The sequence below is a fragment of the Lonchura striata genome, chromosome 15, assembly GCF_050655825.1.
Source record: "Lonchura striata isolate lonStrDom1 chromosome 15, ASM5065582v1, whole genome shotgun sequence".
Taxonomy (NCBI): Eukaryota; Metazoa; Chordata; class Aves; order Passeriformes; family Estrildidae; genus Lonchura; species Lonchura striata.
Genome location: NC_140717.1, coordinates 5,198,945 through 5,207,823, shown reverse-complemented (window position 1 = coordinate 5,207,823; position 8,879 = coordinate 5,198,945).

Below are 8,879 nucleotides of genomic sequence, written 5' to 3'. Positions count from 1 at the left end.
GCCCTCTGCTCACGGGGGCTCCTCCACACAGCACAACCCTGGGAGCTAAAAGCTGATCGAAGCCCTGCTCTGTGGTGTGACCGTGCTCACCGGGGACTGGAGCCCCTCAGCACAGCCTCACCTGCAGAAGATCCATCCCGCTGCTCTCGAGGCAAGCGGGGGGAGCGAGAGGCGATGGGGAATTAACGCCGTGCTCCCCTCAGTTAACCTTCCCAGCACCTGCTTGCTTCATTCCAGGCATTTTGTAACCAGAGCCCTCCCTGCACGAGTTACTAGTCTAACCCGCTGCTGGCACACCAGACAATTGGGATCAGAGCTAAATCTGGATATCCACAGGGAACTGGCTCCTGCTTCGTACGTCCTGGCTGGTCCAACAAGGGCAGCTGAAAGTCAGCGCTGAAAAATCCATTACTAGCATTTGGTCTAGAAATTTATCACTAAAGCTGAAGTGAAAGTGTGCATCCAAGGGACTGCTAATCCCCCTCCACTGCACTGATTCCCAGTCTGTGCTATCCAGTGAATCCTCTCCAGATCCTCAGGCAGAAGCAGCTCTTGCTGGGCTGTCAGAGAGCAGCAGGGGTAGAAGGGCAGTGCTGGACATGCTGCTTTGCTTTCCTCCAGCTGCCCCTGCACCCAAAATCCAACTGATCTGGGGGCAGTAGCAAGTCCAAGGAGAGGATACTGTTTTGAACAGACAGAAGGGACTGATATAAGTGAACAATAGGAGCTGGTTTGAAACTCTTGGCACTCAACTCCACCAGTCAGCAGCCAAGCTGGAGACCCCCAGGGATACTCCTTACAGAAGTGACAAACCCAGCCAGGCCTTAGAGTGCACTGTTGCTATCCTTGTCATAAAAAATACAAAAATCAAACTTGCCCATTTTTCTTACTGGGAAGTAATGACTCCCTGTATTTCTAGACTCGATTTCCACAGTTTTTAATGTATTCTGTTACTTTACTACTTTGATCTGGATTATGTGGTTCAGGGGCACTCATGGGGGCTTCTACCTGCTGAATCAATTTCTGTTATGTTAGACCATCTCTTCTTTTCCCCTGCTCTTGTGACCAGTGATACAATTAATCCACTGACCTTGAAGAGAAAGAGCTTTTCTCTTTCTCTGGCTCCGAGTCTGCAGTGATACACAGCTCTGGACTGGATTCCTGCTGAGCATCAGCCTCATGCTCTGCAGGGCACAAAGGAAATGTAATTCATCAGGCTTGGCCTTCATTGTGTAAGCAAGAGCCATATCCCACAAAGATTGAACACCCCCACTGTGCCCAACTACCTGGAATAGCTGTGCCTACTCGGCACTTTGAAGAACTAGATCTAAAATTAACAAAGATCATTTCCCTGCAAGAAATAGCACCTTGGCCTGGACATGAGACACATCAGCAGGAGTCTGAAACACAAAGGCTAAAATTAACTCAGTTCTGGGGTTCTGCTGAATGTGCTTACACAGGTCTGACCACTACATGCAGGATAAGCAGCACCATTGGCAATCTCTGGCCAAAATCATCCCAAAGTGCAGGATGTACCCCAGCAGTGACAAAAAGGTTACTCCAAGTACTCAGCAGCAGCTCCCGCCTGTATGAGGCTCAGTAACCCACCCTCACCATCACTAGTGACCATCTGATCGAGGCGGAGGTGGGTGATGGAATGGGAACTGTCCAATAGCCACATCAAAGTAACAGGGAACAGGTCTCCAGCCTTGCTTTGTGCTGTACAGCAGCAGAAGCCCACAGTGGTGTTTGTGAGATCAACACTGGCAAATCTAAACAGACAAAAATAAATAAAATAAATAATAATAAAATAAAATAAATTAAAATAAAATAAATAAAAAATAAATAAAAAATAAAATAAATAAAAAAATAAATAAAAACATTGGAGAGAAGCCTAGGAGCAGAAAGTGTGTGCTGTCCTTAACAGGGCAGTAAAGATGTGGGACTTGCATCCATCAGCTGTGCAGGGCTCACACCTCCCTCGCTGCAGTGCCCTGATTTCAGCCCACACTGCAGCCCTGCAGCCTCATGGCAGAGCTGCATTGGAACAGCTGTGGAAAATGGAGGGGGGTGGAGATGATGTACCTGGAAAAGGACAGGCTGATTTAACACCCCTCCCTGCTGCCAAATGCTCTGTGGGCACTGCAGTCATCACCCAAAATAGAGTCACAGTCTGTGCCTCCTCCAACAGACAGTCCCTGCTGGAAATATATCAGGGCATTGCTTGGGGCAGTGATTTCCTGCAGGAGCCATCTCAGGAGATGAGGGCACCATGTCCCACTGTACCTGGCTCCTGTCCCTCTCCCCCACCATTCAAGCTGCCTGTTGATACCTGTTACAACCTGGGAGCACAAGACACAGGGCTTGACCTAACAAGGAATGGAGGCAGAGTTTGGGCAGAAGGGAGGAAAGGTCCTGCATTAACCTCACAAATCCACCACACATGGCTGTCACCTACTGCTCAAGACACAAGGGGTCCCTTTCTGGCAGAGACGAGGGGCTCCAAGGCAGCCCCTGTGACAGCCTTGTCTCTCTGGGATCCCAATGCCCCAGAGCTACCTGCACTTCTCAAGCAGAGACACATCCTCCCCATGGAGAGCAGCTCATCCCAGGTAACCACCTCCTCCTCCCCCAGTTTTGCTGCCAGGTCCCTCCTAAAATGTGAGCTGCTTCAGCCCCAACTTGCCCAACACTTGGCTTCTGTCAGCACCTGAGCAAGTCGTGCAGAAGCCTGGCTCCAGACACAGCACAACAGCCCCAGAGCTTTGCCCCTTGTGCATTGTAACTACAAAGCAACGGCATAGATGGTTTCTTGGCTTTCTGTTCTGCACACTGCTCTGGGATACCCTTGCTGCAGCTTCCAGGCCTCAGAGGTTTGCAGCAATTCCCCTGCAGGCTGCCCCAGCTGTCCCCTCACAGGTCACAGGCAGTCACTGGGTGGCACTGTGCCCCTGCCTGTGCATGCCCGGCTCCAGCCTCCTCCTCTGCCCGGGGGTGCCCGGAGGAGCCCCGGGCCGGACCAAGGGGTAAAGCCGAAGTGCTCCCACGGTGGCACCGACAGATACCCAGGGACCCCAGGAGCCCATAGGGTTGTGACCCCAGTGCCCAAACACAGGCTTCCCGCTGCCTCCCTGCCAGGGTCTCTCTCTCCCCACCGTGGTTATATTTTCATTACTGTGGCAAAAGGAGACCAACTGCATCCTTACAATGGGCCCCTCCATAAAACTAATAGGCCAGGCAATTGGGACAGGCCTGTGAAGTACTTTATAGTCTGGACCGAGGAGTTCGTGCCACAGCTCACAAGCTGTCCCAGCCCTACAGCCCAGGAATCACAGTGTTATTTTTCCCTATCATCCCCACTTTCAGCCTGGGAGCAGCATGAGGAGGAGCATGGTGCCCCTACATCTGTTTGTCTCCTGCCACCCAGAGCCTCACCTGATTCCAGCAGCACAGGGCTTTTAGGAGCATCCATAAGAATCACAGTTTCCTTTTTCCAGGGTACCATGACGCAGTTCTGCCCTGATTCCAGGAGATTTGACACCATCAGCATGTGTCCAGGGTTGGGAGGCTGAACCCAGCACTGGGCCAGCGCAGAGGCCAGGGAGGTCCTTTGTCAATGTTTTGCCATTTGCTTCATTTGCAGTTGAAAGCCAGAGGAGCAGAGAGCCCTTCTGACACTGTGATGGCAAAACCCGCTCAGCTCTGCAGACGACCCTTCCCTCTACCCTGACTGACAGCCCCTGTTTGTTTGGGAAGCTGGGGTGACACATTTGGTGTAACCCAGAGCCCCATTTCAGAGGTATCTGGTGAGGTTTGAGGGACTGCTTTGCCTTGCTGGGACCTGGCCGGTCTCATTCCTAGAGCAGGGAGCTGGGCTCTGGTTCCAGCAGGGTCTGGCTGGATGACGCTGGGGACAGCAATAACCAAACAGAGCAGCCGCTGCCACCTTCCCTCTTCCTGCTGTGTAAAAACTGCCCGAGAAAAGCCTCCTTTAATCGCTCCCCCTACATTAGACCTTCCAGGGGAAATTAGCACAAATGCAACACCAGTGCCACCAGGGGAACAGACCCTGAATGACTTGGAGGGAGGTTAATTAGTTTGTTAAAATCCTTCTCCCTTTAGTTGCCACCTAAAGATCCAAGCCTTGACAAACAATTGGGGAAAAGGGTCTCTGCAGAAAATCAATGTTCTTTAGAGGTAAGAGTTAAAGATCCTCCAAGGAGCATACAGTTGGGAAATAAAGTGGAGAAGAAAGTTTCTCCACCATTAGGGTAGAAGATTAATGTCAGATGGGAAAGCAAAATGTTTCCAGGTCTCCATAAAAGTCAGAAGGGAGACAAAGAGCCCATTTCTCCCACTGTGGTTTATTGTCTTTAATCTCTTTGCCTTAGTGTCCCCACCTACCCTGTGACAGAGGTGCTGAAAAGCTTTAACTGGCTTTTGCAAAACTGATTCAGGATCCCAGATCCTGAATGCCAGAGATGTGCCAGGTGTTACTGCCTGTCCTTTCAGAGGACAATGCTCTTAGTGCTGGAGCTGCCTGCACACACGTGTACTGGGGTCAGGAAGAAAGTCCCACAGCCCCTTACATACAGCTGCCCCCTCAGATTTATTTAATAGATGACTACATTGCCCCCAGAGAATTTTGTACAGCTCCTAGCCCACCATAGCTGCCCCAAGCATGGTGGCACCAGGAACCTATCACAGAGCTGGTGTGTGCCCATGGCAAGACTGGCCCTGCCAGTGCTTCTGCTACTTCCATTGCCACTGTAGGGCTGTGGTGGGATGGCTAAAGCACAATGCTACAGCTCAGTGACTGCTGCAGGCAGCACTTCGGGACTAAAATTTCCTTGAGTATCTGGTTTGAAGTTAGGACTAACTTCATTCAGTCTCCACATTAGAGCTCTGTGCTGCCCTGTGGAGGATAGAAAGGCAGAGAGTTCCAGCTCCAGAACCAAGCCTTCTTTAATCTAAAGACATTATTTATTTGCTAGACATGATGAGCTGTGTGCCCTGCCTTCTATACTGTCCACTGATGCTTATATTTCAAAAGCCACCTGATTCTGATTCTGTCCAGCTGTCTAAAAAAAAAAAACAAAACAAAAACAAAACAGACAACATCCTGTATACTGCTGGGACCTCTTTGTCAGAGGCTGTGAACTCATCTGCATCCAGCACCAGAATAGATTGAACAAACTGAAGCAGTATTTTATTGCTGAAGCATAAAACACGGGAATAAACAAGCACCAAAGTGCTACTGATCATTAAAACCAGATGGGAGCCCATTTACTGCCTCCAGCAGTGAGGTGCCACGGCTGCTCCACTGGGGCCCCCTTGAAATAGGAAACCCAATGCACCATCTGGGAGGTGCTGGATGGCAGTGGCTACAGGCAGCCCCTGCAATTCCAGCCTGGAGCTATCTGCACTGTGCTCCCACCACCACCCCAGAGATGACCAAGGAGTGTCAGAGCTCTGAGTCCTAGCTCCAGGAATACAGTCACCCCTGTAAGGGGAAATGCCCTTTTCCAGGGCCAGTCCCATTGCCCAGGGGAGGTGGGATGGGGAGAATCACAGGCTGAATTCCCACACAAAGACCAGGGACTCAGTGACATTTCAGTAGTATTTGTCCAGATGCACATCAGAGAACCATCAATTCCTGAGCAATTCAGCTCCCACATGATGGATTATCCAAGGCAGTCCAGGTCGGGCCTTCTTCCTTACCAACCAGTGTTTTCTGGCATGGGAAGTGAAGTGCTAAGGCTGGGAGAAGCCAGAGGCTATTTCCTCTCCTTCCTAATTAACATACCCACCACAGATCAGTACTCAACAAGAACATTCCCAGTCTGTCTGCCGGAAACTGGCCTCCAGGAGCAGCTCTATCCTGAGTACCCTCAGCTGCAAGCTGAGCTCAACCCCCTCCCTAGACTGAAGCTTTGCACCTTTGTCTCCAAGTCCCATCTTCCCGTGGCAGGGAGCCCTGTCAGCAGCCAAAACCGGAGCACGGCATGGGGCCAGGGATGGATTCCTGGGCAGCCCGAGAGGAGATGCAAATGGAGCGGGAGGCTGCTCGAGAAGCCGAGACAGACAGATGCTTTTACACTTCAAAGGGAACAGGGCCCTGTGAGGCTTTCAGGAATACGCACAAATCGATAGACTCCTTTCAAACACCGAGCACATTTGCTCAAGTGTGAGGCAATTATTCCCTGAGGATGGAGGCAGGACAAGGCCATTAACAGCCATACGGGCAGGACAAGGAACATGCGGCGCTCCAGGAGGAGCGCCAGCCCAGCCTGGGGGGCAGAACACCGCTCTCCTGGCCCAGCTTTCTCATCCAGGATTTACAAAATGCCCTGTGTCCCCAGGGGCTCTACAGGGAGCACATTAGTGTCATTCAGCCTATGTCAGTGCAATGCTCAGCACATCCTTTTGGTGAACAGCGGGTTTGATCACATCCCCTCCGCTGCTCTAGTTCACTGCCTTTGTCCCCGGAGGGCTGACTTTAGTTTACCGAAGCAATTCCCATTTTCCCCTCACCGGATGCTGCTGGGCAGAGCCTGAGCTCTGTCTCCACTTCTAGATGGCAAAGCAGAGCCCAAACCAGATTGTGGGAGAGCAGAGGGCTGGCTGCTCAGCGTGGGGACAGACCCCGCGGTGTGGCAGGAATCACGCCTGACTCATCCCTGTCTGCAGCAGCATTTCCACGCAGATTACCCTTAATGCACCATCTCCCAGCAAGGAAGGTACAGTTACAGAGATCACAGTGCCCGTGCTTTGTGACCCCACAGATGGGAGCTGGAGTGACAGTGCCAGCACACAGGAAATCTCTCCTGTGAACAGCTGCTGTTTTACATGTACAGTCATACTTGTACAATGAGAGGCAGAGATACTGAAAGTGAGCAGTGCTTTATTGCCTAGTGCATGACTGATGGGAGTGCCCATCCTGCATCACCGGCTGCCCACTCTGCTTTATGGAGGCACATAATTTACCCTCTTCAGTAAAAATAGAGGAGGAGGAAATAAAAACCTCAGCATGTCCCCAAAGAACTGTAGGAGATTAAATCTATCCATTACACTCACCAAGCAGGGTGCTGTCTGGGCAGGAACACTGTAGTTGTACACCTGCATGTTCAAAGAAAAGAAATCGAGTATTAGAGAAGTGTCAGAGGCAATCCAGCACCCCACAGCAAAGTGCTTCAGGTCATAAAACAAACTCACACGACTTGGAAAAACAAAAAAGGAATAACACTAAACTAGGCTGAACAGCAACACTGCTCAGCACAGCTGCAGCACCTATTCTCAAGATTTGCTTCACCCTCAGTTAAAATTTTGTCTGACACTTCTGCTCAGGCCCAGGTTTCAAGAATGCTTCTGGGTTTGTTCTGGGACGTGTGTGTCGTGTGCTGTGGGGGAGAAACACCTTTCCTACTCCCTTCACTGTGTCCTGTAAGCCTCTCCCTGTGTTCCTCCTGCTGTAATGTCCAGAAAGACATTTAGACCTCACTACAGCCCTGCAAGGCAGGACAGTAAAAAGCAGCTCACCTGGAGTATCAGGGGGCCAGGCCAGCAGCAGAGGGCTGGGAACAGAGCCCCGAGGACAGGAACAGGCCTCCCTCATAGCCACTGACACTGCAGCAAGGCTGTGGCTCTGTGAGCAGCTGCTGAGGGACACGGAACAGCTCACCCCCACCAGGATCCAGAGAAGTGCCTCCATTCCCAAACAGCCCTGCAGAGTTTTATCCCTCCCTTTGCAGTGAGCACCTGGAGGCCGAGGGCGGGCAGGCACACGAGGAGCGGGCAGAGGGGCTGGCACCGCGGGCAGCTCTGGCAGCCCGGCTCTGGCCCGGAGCCGCCCGGCTGCTCACCAGCGCTGCTTGTTGCTCCAGCCAAATGCTGCCTCCCCCCGCTAAGATGTTCCGCACGGATCCCACCCTAGGGCTCGGGAATTAAGCGGGTTTTAAGCTCTGCAATAAAAACCCATTCGACTTGAAAGAATGTTGTTATTGCTGGAAGGGGGTTTGCACTGCTTGCTTGGATCGCCTTCCAGCGAGCCGCTGCTCGGCTGTCCAAGGAAACGCGTGTCGCAGTCTCCTGGGAGGCTCAGGGAGCACCACGACAGACAGCCCGTCCCGGCTGCGGGTCAGCCCAAAGCAAGCCAGGAGTCCTGCCCAGCACTAGGTGCTCCAAGAGCCCCAGCCTAGCATGGAAAAGCTGCTCCCCAGGATCTGCTCAGGCTCCCTGCAGCCCCGCGTGAGGGCTCGCCCCAGCCGGGGCCGCAGCTCGGCCAGCGGCTCCGTCCCAGAGCCTGGCTCGCACCGGCCCCGCACAACCTTGTCCCCGCAGCACCTGGAAATTAGAAAATCCCTTCGTGAAACCAGCTGGAAGTTGTGCGGAGCCAGCGCAGGTGCAAGTGCAGAGGGCACAGCCCGCAGGTGTGGGCAGGCTCGCCGTGTGCCCGCAGGGCTGCGGGCAGCGCTGGAGCTGCAGGGAACGGCCGAACCTGCGCCTGCCTGGGGAAGAACTGCGGCATCGGCAAGAAAGCATTTTTCTGCCATTCCCATCTGCATCGAAACAATGTCAGACAAGGCTTAAGGCTGCAAAAACCAGTAGGAGAAACCAAAATAAATCAAGATCTTGATTTCCCATAGGAAATTTACCTAGATCCCATTTATAGTCCATTTGCCCTCCTCCTTATGTAACTTCTCTGCAGGAGAGGAGCAGAAAACACAGAGAAAATAAACAATTTGCTGCAAAGAATTGGTGCAAGAGCTTGAGTCATATCTAGCAGTGTGAGCAGATAACCTGAGGCTCACTGAGCACACTGTGGAGAACAATGAATGCTGAAATCAACAGCGTGTCATGCATGTACAAACTGGCCCCAG